The following is a 14,606-nucleotide window of genomic DNA, read 5'->3' on the forward strand; positions in this document are numbered from 1 at the left end:
CTGATGGGCAGTCCGTTCCTCTCTGAGTCTCACAAGTTTGCGTCTTTGGGAAGTGGGTTCTCTGGAAAGCAGCCGTAGCAGGTTCAGGTTCGGAATGCTGATGTTGCTTAAGAAGTACCCGGGGGGGCAACACCTGTGTGGCATTGCCAGTTACGTGTCTGACTCCTGCTTTTGGCTTGGGTGGGGGCTCGAGCTCCGTGTGGGACTCTGTGCTAAAGGTTCCCTGCCCCCCTCGCATGTTCTCTTTCTCTCTCTCGCTTTTCTTAAGATTTTATTAATTTATTTGTTAGAGAGAGAGAGAGAGCAAGTACAAGCGGGAGGAGAGGAAGAGGGAGAAGTAGGCTCCCCACCGAGCAGAGAGCCCGATTCGGGGCTCGATCCCAGGACCCTGGGATCATGACCTGAGCCGAAGGCAGACGCTTAACGGCTGAGTCACCCAGGCGCCCCTCTCTTTCTTTAAAAAAGGTCTTAAAAAAAGGTCCGTGGAACAATAGCTCACTCTCAAAATTTTGGGGCTTATTTCATGTGAATTTAAAATTCTTTAAAATTTAATCCTACCTTCCTTTCCCCCCATTTGAATTTGTCCTGCTTTGATGATTTGAAGGACTCCTGAAGGGGGATCCTTGGTCAAATGGGACTACCCGAGAGCAGAATGTAACTCCTGGACAGCCAGAGTTAGGTGCAGACCATTGCTGCTCAAGTCCTCCCCTTTGGGGCCAGAAGGACCCCTTTTTTTTTTTTTTTTAAAGATTTTATTCATTCATTTGAGACACAGAAATACAGAGAGAGAGAGCATGAGCAGTGGGAGAGGCAGAGGGAGAGGGAGAAGCAGACTCCCCGCCGAGCCAGGAGCCCGATGTGGGGCTCGATCCCAGGACCCCGGGACCATGACCCTAGCCGAAGGCAGATGCTTAACCATCTGAGCCACCCAGGCGCCCCCAGAAGGATCCTTTGGGTGGTTGCAATTGTTACCAATCTGTAGTGGTGAGGAGCTTGACTCTGGAGTTAGCTTAGCCTGCTTTCAGATCCAAACTCTTCCTCTTTCTTGCTGTTTGGAGAAACAAAGTTTCTGTTCTGAGTTTCCATGTCATCATCTGTACAAAGGGAATATAATAACGGTGTCTACCTCATGGGGTGTTCGAATGCAGTGAGCATGCATATAGAACACTTTGGTAGTAAATTCCATAAACATAAGCTGCTGCTTCTGTTGCTGGAGGAGAAACAAAATTATGCTATTAGAAAGGAAATACCTTCAGTCACTAACCCTAGACCTAGGTGACTGAGCCGGTATAGCTATGATCTTAGCAAACTGTAAGTAGAAGGAAATGTTCCTAGCCAGTAAAGGATGTCTACAGAAAACCTACAGAGAACATCAGTTTTAATGAGGAAGTGTGGAAACATTTCCTGTATAGGACAAAGGACACCCTGCTGATACTACCTGCTGAGGGGACGCTGGGCCAGCACAGCCAGAGAACAGCACCGACCTGCCCAAGGATCGCAGCACTAGAAACAGAAAATTGTTGTCATCTGCAGATGTTGATTCTGTATAAAACCTAGGAGAGTCTGTGACCTAGTATCTAGGAATAAATGTGTGTGCTGAACATGAAAACTTACTTGAAAGATCTAGGGGGAGACCTAAATAAATGGAGAAATGGTCCTTGTTCATAAATGGGAAGACTCCGTAGTGTAAAGCGGTCTGTTTTCCTCAAATTGATCTACATATTTAATGCATCTCCAATTAAAACCCCAGCAGGGTTTTTCACAGAATGTGGTGGCTGATCCTAAAATTATAAGAATGAACAAAGGGCCAACCACAGAGAAGACACTGCTGAGGAAGAGTCTCGATACCTTGTGTAAAAGTCTGGTAGTTCAGACAGTGCGGTGTTGGCGTGGGGATGAGTTATGTTAAGCACAGAAGAGAGCCCCAGACAGACGTGTGGTTATGTGGACTTGGGTCTGGTAGAGAAGTGCAGTTACAGATGGGGATGGAGGGCTGATCCATTAGTGACGCTGGCACAGTTGGTTTTCCATGTAGAAGAACACGCAATTAGGTGTGTGCTTCACTAATTCTAAATACAGGTATCTCATAGATGGATTAAGAACGTGAATGTTTTCTTAGATTTTACAAGGTTGCACTGTGGTGACCGAACCCCCAAATCTCAGTGGCTTAAGCACCAGACAGCTCTTCGTGGCTCACATCACACGTTGGCAGCCTTGAGTTCATTGCTGCGGTGGCCTTCCAGGTGTCTTCTCGTCCTGAGACCCATGCTGAGGAAGCGGTCCCGTCTGGGTCCCGTTCTTCCTGTGATAGCAGAAGAGGCCAGGCGTAATCCAGTGATCACTTTTAAAGCTGCATGGACATGGTGTAGGTCATGTCCACTGTGGTCCACTGGCCGCGCCAGTCACAGGGAGCAGTACAGGGACGTGTCCTCAGCCTTCAGGGAGGCACCGCCAGGACATTTGTCACCTGGGCAACTTGGTAAAATGGAGATTCTGATTCAGTGGGTCCGCGTAAGGTCTGACATAAAATCTGCCACCACAGTGACCATCTCCCCTCCTAAGCCCTATCCTCCATTGCTCTTGTAGTAAAGGTCTCAGATCCTTGGGTGGGGGTGGGGGTGGGGGTGGAGAATTGGTTTGTAGGCAGTGATTTCTGCATAAATTACACCGGTCTTTCACCTTGTCTGTGAGGGGCTGAAACATGAATGTTCAGGGATCCATAAAACAACTCTGGGCCCAAATCACTCCTGTGGTTCTAGTTACTGGTCGTTAGGTAACACCTGAAAGATGCATCTGGATGAGATTACTCTCGTTTATCAGGTATTTCTAGGGATTATTACCTTTTTTCCCAGAGTTGTCTGATTTCATATTCACTGGAGTAGAATACTTATTACTAACCCCCAAATTAAATATTTCATGTGATAGAGAATTTGACCAGAATCTATAAGAAAAGCATAGTAATCAACTTTATATTTAACAGGAGTCATTTGAAAGGTGACTTTTATTCATGTTCAGTGTTTGGATACTTAACTGTTTTTGTTTATATCCTTTTCTCAGCTGTGCATGTATATTTCTATTGAATGCCTATGTCTGCTACATTTTACTTTATATTTACCTTTGTAATATTTGTGATTTGAACATATCAGTGAAATTTTAAAGAGTTTTGACCTCTATAGATCTCTACAGATGGTCATGCCAGTCTATTTTTGGAGGAGAAGGTTTTTTTTTTTTTTTAAAGATTTTAAAATTTTGGGGCACCTGGGTGGCTCAGTTGGTTGAGCATCTGCCTTTATCTCGGGTCATGGTCCCAGGGTCCTGGGACCGAGCCCTGCTTCGGGCTCCCTGCTCAGGAGGGAGCCTATTTCTCCTCCCTCTGCTGCTCCCCCTGCTTATGTTCTCTCTTGCTCTCTGTCAAATGAATGAATAAAATCTTAAAAAAAATTTTTTTTAAATTTTATTTATTTGCGGGGGTGGGGGCTGGAGGAACCAGAAGATTCCTCACTGAGCCAGGAGCCCAACGTGGGGCTCAATCTCATGACCTTGAGATCATGACCTGAGCTGAAATCAAGAGTCAGACTCTTAACTGTGCCACCCAGGTGCCCTGAGAAGGGATTGATTGATTGATTGATTTAGATTTTACTTTTTTATTTGAGAGAGAGAGAACACAAGCAGGCGGAGGGGCAGACGGAGAGGGAGAAACAGACTGCTGAGCAAGGAGCCTGACTTGGGGCTCGATCCCAGGACCCTGGGATCATGACCTGAGCCGAAGGCAGACGCTTAACTGATTGAGCCACCCAGGTGCCCTTGAGAAGGGTTTTAATTAGTGTAAAATTCCAATCCAGAATCTTTCACCTTTGTGTCGTACTTTGCTGGGTATTTTATTTTATTGTATTTTTTGAAACTATTATTTATTTATTTATTTTTTAAAAGATTTTATTTATTTATTTGAGACAGAGAGAATGAGATACAGAGAGCATGAGAGGGAGGAGGGTCAGAGGGAGAAGCAGACTCCCTGCCGAGCAGGGAGCCCGATGCGGGACTCGATCCAGGGACTCCAGGATCATGACTTGAGCCGAAGGCAGTCGCTTAACCAACTGAGCCACCCAGGCGCCCTGAAACTATTATTATTTTATTGTTAAGGAGTCCACTTCTGTGACCGTCAAGAAGCCCAGGCTGGGTTAATAGTAACGAGTCCTGGAGGTAACTCCACCTGACTCTGGACTTGCTGGTTGTGAGCACTGTCTTCTCTAACTCAGCTGAAACCCAGGCTCATGAGGCCTCAATCCCTGCCTCCCTATTCCTGGAAGATGCTAAAGCCAGCTGTGTAGGAGTCTTTTTCAGAGGAGAAGACAAACCCTCTCCTTTGCTTTATGAGGCAGATAGCAACCCCAAACCACAGACAGGTTGGGACCTGTGCAGGCCGCTGGGTATTTTAAAGATTTTGTTTATTTTTAGAGAGCGGGAGTGCGTGGGCATTGAGGAGGTGGGGAGGGGGGAGGGAGTGTCCCAAGCAGATGGCGCTGAGTGCGGGGCTCAATTTCACGACCTCAAGATCACAACCTGCGCGGAAATCAAGACGTGGACACCTAACCGACTGTGCCACCCGGGTATCCCAGCCGCTGGCTATTTTAAATATATTTTTGGTAATATTGCATTAATAATATAAATACTTTAAAGTATTTATATTTTGGGTCTTTAGGAATATCACCGATGTAGGGAGAATTCCATAGATAAACAGTCATATTAATGCTACTCTACTTGACCTCTAGGAGTAGTGGGGCTTCTCAGCATGTTTCTCAGATTCAGGGATGCCTCAAAGTACACTTAAAATCAGTAGCTTTTCTTTTTCCTTTTTTTTTTAAAGATTTTATTTATATATTTGACAGAGACAGTGAGAGAGGGAATACAAGCAGGGGGAGTGGGAGAGGGAGAAGCAGGCTTCGCACTGAGCAGGGAGCCCGATGCGGGGCTCAATCCCAGGAGCCTGGGATCATGACCTGAGCCGAAGGCAGATGCTTAACGACTGAGCCACCCAGGCGCCCAAAATCGGTAGCATTTCTAAATTTTTAGCAGCTGTACTTGACCCTCAGCAAATGTTCATGAACTACAGGCACTTCTCAGTTAGCTTGCCCTCCCACCAGCCCCTAGAGCATGCCCTCTGAGCGCCATACTTGGCCTTCTGTGCTGTGGAGCCACTGGCCTGCTTGCTGAGTTTCCTCCTGGTGGTGGCTCTGCCGTTAACATCCTATTAGATCTCTGGCTTTTGAGCCACTACAGAACAGCTTGGTGGTTTTGTGCAGTGGAAATAAGCCCAGGATCATTTCAATGGCTGTAAGCACCTCCTTGACACCCTAGGTGCCTGCCTTGCTGTTGTGCCTATGACAGGCGCTGGTGTGGATGTGGTGTGCGCTGAAGGCATTGAATGCCGACACAGCTCCTTGAGTGTATGTACTCCAAGATCATAAATGAGGACGGAGGCGTGCCTAGGAGAAAGGGGGAAATCTGGAAGGTTCTGATCCCACGTCAAAAGGAGTTCTGACTGACGTACTGTATAGCACAATATAATTTATGCGGATTTTTAAAAGAAAAATAAAGGGGGCACCTGGGTGGCTCAGTTGTTAAGCGTCTGCCTTTGGCTTAGGTCATGATCCCGGGGTCCTGGGATCGAGCCCCAGGTCGGGCTCCCTGTTTCACGGGAGGCCTGCTTTTCTCTCTCCCACTCCCCCTGCTTGTGTTCCCTCTCTTGCTATGTCTCTCTCTGTCAAATAAATAAATAAAAAATCTTGGGGTGCCTGGGTGGCTCAGTTGGCTAAGCGACTGCCTTCAGCTCAGGTCATGATCCTGGAGTCCCGGGATCGAGTCCCGCCCGCATCGGGCTCCTTGCTCAGCGGGGAGTCTGCTTCTCCCTCTGACCCTCCCCCCTCTCATGCTCTCTCTATCTCATTCTCTCTCTCAAATAAATAAATAAAATGTTTAAAAAAAGTTATTTAAAAAAATAAATAAAAAATCTTAAAAACAAAGGAGGATGTACTTAATGATCTTATTCCTAAGTGGTATCTTCAGTTTAACTTTTCAACCCTAGGAAATTGATGATATAAGGACCCTAGATGGTCTAGGTCTTCCTTATAACTTAGGGAAAATGTTAAGGCTTTTCTTTCCTTTTTTTTAAGACTTTATTTATTTATTTGACAGAGAGAGAGACAGCGAGAGAGGGAACACAAGCAGGGGGAGAGGGAGAGGGAGATGCGGGACTTGATCCCAGGACCCTGGGACCATGACCCGAGCCTTGGCATACACTTAACAACTGAACCACCCAGGCGCCCCTAAGTCTTTCATAAAAGGTCATATTTCCCAAAGTGTGTTCTCAGGAACACAAAAGAGGTCTATAATTAAATAAGTATGGAAAATGCTATCTACTTTGTTTCCTTCCTGGAGGTTCCAGATTCACATTACCATATTAAAAGTTTTAAGATATTCTAAAATAAATAAGCCTACTTTTGTTTCAGCTCTGGTATTTCCCTAATTAATGCACGAGGAAGAATTTCTGCAGCAAAAATAATAAATTTTTATATCACCTAGAATAAATACACTTTAGGGGAACTGTAGCAGGTTATACTTTAAATGATGACGCTATTCATTTAAATAGCTTCCTAGGGACTGTAACTACATCCTAAGAGTCACAGCTAAAGACTTGATTTAATCTTTGAAGCATATAATTAATGGATGAAAAATACATGTACTTTGAACCTATTCTGAGTTCTCAAACGTGTATCTTTTTGCAAAATCAAATAGAGAATTTTATTCTGATCCTTTAAAATTTCTAACTAGGGCGCCTGGGTGGCTCAGTTGGTTAAGTGACTGCCTTCGGCTCAGGTCCTGATCCCAGGGTCCTGGGATCGAGTCCCACATCGGGATCCCGGCTCAGCGGGGAGCCTGCTTCTCCCTCTGACCCTCTCCCCTCTCATGCTGTTTCTCTCTCACTCGCTCTCTAATAAATAAATAAATAAATATTAAAAAAATAATAAAATAAAATAAAATTTCTAACTAGTAGGGTATGTATCAGATAATTATATAAAAGTTTTATATTGAATTAGGTAGCTCTTATTGAGAGATACAAAATCTTAACCAAAATATTGTTTACTACCCAATTTCATTTTGCAGAACTTCAATATGTATTACTTAGCTTATGGCTTTATATTAGTATTTTTAAAATGGCACTGTCTTCCCAGTGAGCTTCAGAATTTCAGGTCATTTCTTCCCGCACCTATCGAAACTCAGAAGGCCACTTTATAATTTTGAGGTCAGTAGTTGAAAGCTGTAGAATTTAAAAAAAATTTTTTAAAGAGAGTATGTGCCTGTGTGCACGCTTGGGGTTGGGGGAGGCTGGAGGGGAGGGACAGAGGGAGAGGGACGGAGAGAATCTCGAGGCTCCACTCTAGGTACGGAACCCGGTGACACGGCTTGATCTCATGACCCTGAGATCATGACCTGAGCTGAAATCAAGCTTAACTGACAGGAGTCCCAGAAGCTGTAGAATTTTTTGCAGAGACATTGGACAAGCAACAGTATTACTTTGAAAAACTATTGTAATACACCATGATCTAGTATCTTTGATAAATGCTTCGTCCTTGATTAAATGGGTTTCTTCATGTTAGAGCCTTTTGCATTTTCAAAATTCTAAAAATCTGCTTGTTTAAATTTTTTGTTTCTAAATAAACTTGCTTAGTGTTTTTGAAAATTTTTCTTAGAGTTGAAGGTCTGTTTAGTTTCTCTTAATTGAAGTTTTTAAATTTCTGAAATTTAGTTTTATCACTTTCCAGCAATTTTTCTAAAAGCTTATAGGATTTCATAATAATGAACTTTGTTCTATTGTTTGGATTTTGTTTGGTGGCTGTTTTATCGTTTGCAGGAGGACTATTTCCGATGTCAGTGTATACATTTATACTGCCTTCCCTCTGACCCAAAGGGCTTTCCTCATGGTTTTTCATTCTGTAAACTGCCTGACGTGTGGTTTGCCCCTTCCAGGGAAAAACGACATTTTTGTAAGTCTCCAATAAGGACTTTTTTGAAGGCATAAAAACTGCCATTTTGTAGCCCTGCTAATGAAATTCTGATGTCTAATAGATCTAGGTGAATGATAAACACTGGTTATTGTAATGTGATAACCTGCAAAGAGATTTCAATCTGGGAAAATCAGCCTAGCTTTTCAAACCAGAAAAATTAACAGATGAGGATGAATTATTAAATAACTGGCAATTGTGGATTAAAAGTTAGAAATAAAACAATGTTACTTTGCATGAGCAGTTTATCTCTCTCTGGTTAGGCCCATTACAACTCTGAGAACTTAGAGGCTGACTTAGACTTTCAGTTCTGTTAGCACTTGTCAACAGCACACCAGCAGGGGAGAATTTATCCAGGCTGGACTGAAAGCTCTTCCCTTTTATTTAGTCTCATTACACACGTGATCTAGTTCCCGTTTGTTTTTGCTTTAGTGGGAGTCTATCTTGTACTTCTGATTCTCTGTAGAACCCGGTCCTTTCACCTGTCATCATTAGTTGGTTCTTCCTTTTTCTTATCTTTTCAATTTAGAGATTAACTGGGTCTGTTATGTGTCTGCAGTTTAGTAAACACCTTTGCTAGTTCCTGTTACTATCGAGTAATACTCTTATCTAGAAGAAGAACCCTACATTCATGAAAAGAATTCATTTTAATTGTCACTGGAGAATATACACTAATCAGTTCATTTCTGATAGCCTGGCTAGTAAAAATGGAATTTAATCTCTATGCAGCTCTTCCTATTTGCATGGAAAGCACTCATGTCCCACACTAGTCTTATTGATTATATTGTCTTAAACAGAAGCCTTATTCATTTCCTAGGACTTGGCACGTTTCTAGATGGGGAAGCGACTGTAGGTCTGACTCTCCATATTTACGTCATTTTTCAGATACAGAGGCTAAACAGGTGTATATGATCAGCTTTTAGCCTGTCATTCTTCAGTGATAAGAGTTCTGGTTTAGGCTGTAGATTCTCCATGGATTTTCTCTTCTGGCAATCGATTCTCGCTCTAAGGCATGCTATCTACTAAAGAAAATGAGCGGTCCCTTATGTTCCAAACTGATGCACTGAGATTGTGTATGTGTGTGTAACTACCTTGTTATAAATGTGCCCTCTCTGATTTGCCAGGCAAATATTTAGGATCTTTGTGAAAAGTAGTAGAATCTAAAAGCTAGAGTTTTAGTAGTTCAAACATCTTTCTTTATTATTCTGTTTTCTTCTATTTATATTTTGTATATCCTTTACCCCTCCCCTTCAGAATATTTTGTGTGTGTGTGAAAATTGTATTGATACCGAAATGAGGAATTATGAAAAGACAGTTTCAGGTAATTCAGGCCCTTGCATATTGAGCATTTTGTCAAATTTATTGTGAAATTTGTAGTGAGGAAGACCAGGTAAAGATCTGTAGTTAGTGTGAAGGCATAAATTGCAAAAGTACCAAAGTAGATCAAAGGGAAGGTGGGAGGGGGTGGGTTTCATTAGGAAGAAGTGTAAGTTGATTACCGAAGGATAAAGCCCAAAGCCCATTAATGTAGGATGGTAAATACAGAAGATCAGACCTGAAGGTCGTTGATTTTGTGTCACTGACAGCATGTCCACTGCCTGGCACGCATGACGCCTCCAGCACACGTGTGGGTGCTGGCAGAATGGGCGGGGGCTCCTAGGTTAGGGTTGTTTACCACCTGGCAGCTGAGAACTTGCCTGGGGCTCATTGTCTTCCCACACATGCTTAGTATTTTGAATATTGTATTTCCCAAGGCTGTCTTTCAGAATTTATTCCCCCATTTAGATTTGGAAAGTGTTTAGTTTGACACAGTTTTGCTCACCTGCCAAGGCCTAAGCATTTTGCTGATTAGCATGTGGAATATGTCACAGTTTGGCTTTGGAGAACTTTCAGCCTTGTCCTCCTCACACACAGGAGGCAGTTGGGAGGATAGCGTAGATGCATATGATTGAAAAGCAGAGAGTAGGGAGGACAGTGAGTGCCCTCAGTGACACAGGAAGAGAGCAGTGTGGCCTTAAGTAGTTAGGGATGGCTTCTTAGTGGATGGCAGGGATTGGCTCGTTGCCATTTAGGTGTTAATGTTTCAGCAGTGCTCATGCCTTCTGAAACCTTCCTGAGCATGTTACTTTTGTCTCTTTTGTGGGTTGTTTTGTTTTTGCAGTGTTTTAATTCATCTGCCTCAAATATTCCACCCAGGTTGACCAGAATGCTGGTTTCAATAGTGTTAGACTTTAGAGTTGTTTCCTATCAAGAGTCCCACATTTTGCCCCTTTAAGAGTCCTTAGGGCTGTTGACACCTGTTACTGCTCTTCCCTCCTCCCTGGCATGGGAGAGGAGTTGTTACCCCAACCCCTACTGGCAGTGAGGCCATGAGATTTGCTTTGATGGCGGTGAGGGGTGGGGGGGGATGTGGGGCTCACTTCCGGGAGGCAGTTTCCAAAGCGCTGGTGCATGCTTTCTTTTTTTTTTTTTTTTTTAAAGATTTTATTTATTTATTTGAGAGAGAGAGAGAGCACATGAGAGGGGGAGGGTCAGAGGGAGAAGCAGGCTCCCCGCCGAGCCGGGAGCCCGATGTGGGACTCGATCCCGGGACTCCAGGATCACGACCTGAGCCGAAGGCAGTTGCTCAACCGACTGAGCCACCCAGGCGCCCTGGTGCATGCTTTCAACAGATTTCCCTCCACAGGATTTTCTTTGCCCCTGGTTCCTGGACTAGCGGGGTTCAGGGTTGGTGACTGTACTGTCATATTGTGTGCAGAGTCCCAGAGTGGTTGTGCTGTGATCATGCTGAGCATTCCTGCCAGTCCAGGATGGATATGGCTACTGTGATTTGGGGATCATTTGTTTCTGCAGCATAATCCACCCTATTTTGACTAAATAACTTTTCTTCCTGAATTTTGAAAACCTTGAAATTTGGCCCCCATCTGGGTTAGTCTCAGTTTTCTTTTTGCTTTGTCAGTAAGCTTCATAGTTCTTGGTGTTCTGTATACAGTTTGACATTGTCACTGAACCTTCCATGATTACTTTCTACTGTAATGACATTTGCCCTGATGAAATTTGAGACCCATCAAACACAAAGGCAGATGTCTTCCACTTCCTCACACCGTCCCTCTGGTACATTGTGCTATCTCAGAAAGGCTGTGCTTAGCATCCCATCTTCCGGGTATGAGGAGTGTCTCCTACAGTCCACAGGTACCTGGAGGAGGGTACATGGATTCTGTTAAGCCAGTGACTCTTTGTTAAGTTCAACATAGGGAATCAAAGCTAGTTCAGTAGAACTTCTGCAGTGACAGAAATGTCCTTTATTTGCACAGTAGCCACTAGGTACATGTGGCTTTGAGCTCTTGAAATGCGGCTGGTGTGGCCAGTTTTTAATTAAAATGTAAATAGGCACATTTGACTGGTGGCTGCCATATTGGACCCTAGCACAGCACTGGGAAGATGTAATGTTAGGTGGAAAACAGAGAATACAGAAGTATGTATTATTATTTAACCTGCTGAAATAAGAAAACATTTTAAGTTCTATGCAAAAGGAAAAAAAACACTGATAATGACCACACGGAAATACCATGAATTATATTAGGGTAGAGAAATTGTGTGTGGGTATCCTTCTGTTTTGATATTTAGAAAACTACTTTAGCAAACTTTTGTAATGAAAGTAGATGTGATCCACTTGAGCAGAAAAGCAGAAGTGCTTGGAGAGTAGAAGAGTGAGTCTGTCGGTTGAACAGATTTCCCTCCACAAGATCTGCACTTTGCATTTTGCGCAGAGAAGCGCAATTTGGAACTGTTGACTGGTGCTCTTCGTGATCAGTTGCGCTGTCACACGACAAATCGAGGACATGCCACAGATGATAGCTGTGTTCCATGTTAGAAAGAGATGATGCTTTTGAAATAATTTTAATGTGTTTTCAGCAAACCTAAAAATATATGCACCATATTACAAAAGAAGAAGGGAAACACTTTGACATTTAAATTCAGCTGGTCACTTGTCTGCCTCTGCTTGAGCTTCAAAGAAACTGAACTACAGAATGTCTGTTTCTTAGAGCTTATAGGAATCACTGCTGCTTGCACCCTAGATGACTCTTCAGGAACACAAATGGGGCTGTAATTTGAATTACTTCTAGGAATGTGTGTGGTGTTACAAAGAGGACAGAAAGACAGCATTACATTTCTTGGAAAATTGTTACACAAGGGAAGAGATTTTGGAAGATCAGTGAACTCCTTCAAAATGACCTTTTATTCAATACCACAAAAAGAGCCTTCATTACTGAATTACTCATTTGAAACTTGTGGTCATGTCTTAATTATTTGTTGAAAAAGTACTTGGTAATAACTTAAGTTCTAGATCTGTTTTCTTTTTTTCTTAGTGGACAAATCATTTGGGACTAAATTATATGACTCTGAAAACATATAGACTAGACAGTTAAAGAAGTAAATGCTTTTATTTTTATTTTTTTTTAATTAACATATAATGTATTATTTGTTTCAGGGGTACAGGTCTGTGATTCATCAGTCTTACACAACACCCAGCGCTCACGACAACACCCTCCCCAGTGTCCATCACCCAGCTACCCCATCCCCCCCACCCCCGTCCCCTCAGTGCTTTTTGTTTTTAAAATTCAGTTTGTTATCCTAGTCCCAGGTCTAATCCTAAATGTCCCAGGCCCCAGGGCCCTGACTCCTGGAGACCCAGGGTGGTGTGAGGTTTCCTGGGGGTATATCGAGAGTGAGCAGGGCATGATGGGTATCCCCCCACCCTCAGCCCTTTCACTTCCAGTCTCAGATTAATATTAGGCCTGGATGCTTTGATCAATCCCCAAGCCTGCACAGAGTCCCCCAGTCTTGGGGGAAGATTTTCATTCACCACCAGGGCTATTTTTAATCCTTGATTGGAAATAGAAATTTCTAGAAATTGTATACCAGGCCACAGAAAAAGCCCAGGGTGTGCTGAGCTCCTCTGGGTCTGTGCTGTTTGGGGATGGTGAGGCTTCTCTGTGCAGAGACCGCTCTGCAGGTCTCTGCACATGTGTACATTTCAAAACAAAAAACTGGGCATCAAAGGGAGCTGTTGTATTTTTGTGTTCATCCTCTGCACCTTAACCACTTTGAGTTCTTTGCAGTGTAGCAGAGAACTAACATGTTATCAAGAGGGAAGGCTTTGATGTGACTAGAAACTGGTTCTTATAAATGAAGGAGATTTCATAGTTGTTTGTTTTAAGGATAGTAAGGAAATCGAGTATTTTTTGTTCTGAAAGGGTAACACAAATACTACTCTTAACATAATCTGATCAGTGAAGGAACATGTAAGATAAAGCAGATATAAACAATTTGAGGGGGGGTAGTTTGTAACAATATCTTCCATTTGTATGACAGTTTATGAAATGCAAAGGCCGCAGAAACATAGATGTACTTCTCCTTTGCTCATTGCAACAACCTTGTGAGAGATTGAGGTGTAGAGAGAGCACGTATTTATTATTCTGTTTTACAGGTGAGAAAACAAAGACCCCAAGAAGTAATGGGCACAAAACCAGCTATTAAGTAGCAGAGGTGAGACTGATTACAAAAACCTAGATGTTATGACTGTTAGGATGGTGTACTTTCCTACCTGCAAGAATTAAAGAAGACATAAGTGGTATAGAAACTTCCATGGGCATTTAATTATAGCTGTGTATATTTTTTGCATCCTTAATGGAAACCATTTAAAGTTTGTTGTAAAAAAGACAAATATTCTAAAATAAGTGTGTTATTGTGGGACTTTTTTTTTTTAAAGATTTTATTTATTTGAGAGCGAGCAAGAGAGCATGGAGGGGAGGGGCAGAGGGAGAGGGAGAAGCAGACTCCCCGCAGAGCAGGGAGCCTGATGCAGGGCTTGATCCCAGGACTCCAAGATCATGACCTGAGGCAGAGGCAGACGCTTAACGACTGAGCCACCCAGGCACCCCTGTTTTGGAACCTTTTAAATGATCATTTATGCAGCCCAGTCTTTAGGATGATTTGGGTTAGTTTTGCATGGGAGAAAGATAACTCAGGATGATCCGAAGGTTGTCTTTTCTCTGTAAACCTCTGGAGAATCAGATGTTGAAAAAATTAAATGAAGCAAACAAAAAGCCTTTGAGTATATACAGTGGTGCTTTTTCTTTAAAACTCTTTGGGAGGAGCACCTGGGTGACTCCATCGGTTAAGTATCTGAGTTTGGCTCAGGTCATGATCTCAGGGTCCTGAGATTGAGCCCCTTGTCAGGCTCCCCACTCAGTGGGCAGTCTGATTGTCCCTCTGCCCCTCCCCCCGCTTGTGTGCATGCTCTCTCTCTCTCAAATAAAAATAAAAAAAATCTTTAAAAAACTTTTGGAGAATTTAGTTAAATGAAATTTAACTTCATACTGACTAAATTTCACATTTGGGGAATGAGCATAACAGTTTGAAATTTGGGTGTTTGCCAGCTGTGTTCTTGAACTTATCAGACAGACATTAAATGGGTTTTGCCTAGGTTTGTCAGACCTTTCCTCTGTTTTGACCATGTAGTAGATCGTCCCCAAAATAAGT

General features: G+C 43.0%; 1 protein-coding gene across 9 annotated transcripts in view; it reads left to right on the plus strand.

Annotated features, from left to right (window-relative positions):
* KIAA0232 (KIAA0232 ortholog) overlaps positions 1-14,606 on the plus strand; it is an 87,746-nt gene that overhangs the window by 14,890 nt on the left and 58,250 nt on the right. For 3 of the 9 annotated variants that reach the window (XM_081812666.1, XM_081812664.1, XM_081812663.1), the window contains one exon: positions 13,552-13,610. The exons of the other annotated variants lie outside the window; for them this stretch is intronic. The gene's annotated coding sequence lies outside the window, so the exon portion shown is untranslated. The remainder of the gene's footprint in view (positions 1-13,551; positions 13,611-14,606) is intronic. 9 annotated transcript variants of the gene reach the window in all.

Source organism: Leptonychotes weddellii, chromosome 2, assembly GCF_054177405.1.
Source record: "Leptonychotes weddellii isolate Sample4059 chromosome 2, ASM5417740v2, whole genome shotgun sequence".
Lineage (NCBI taxonomy): Eukaryota > Metazoa > Chordata > Mammalia > Carnivora > Phocidae > Leptonychotes > Leptonychotes weddellii.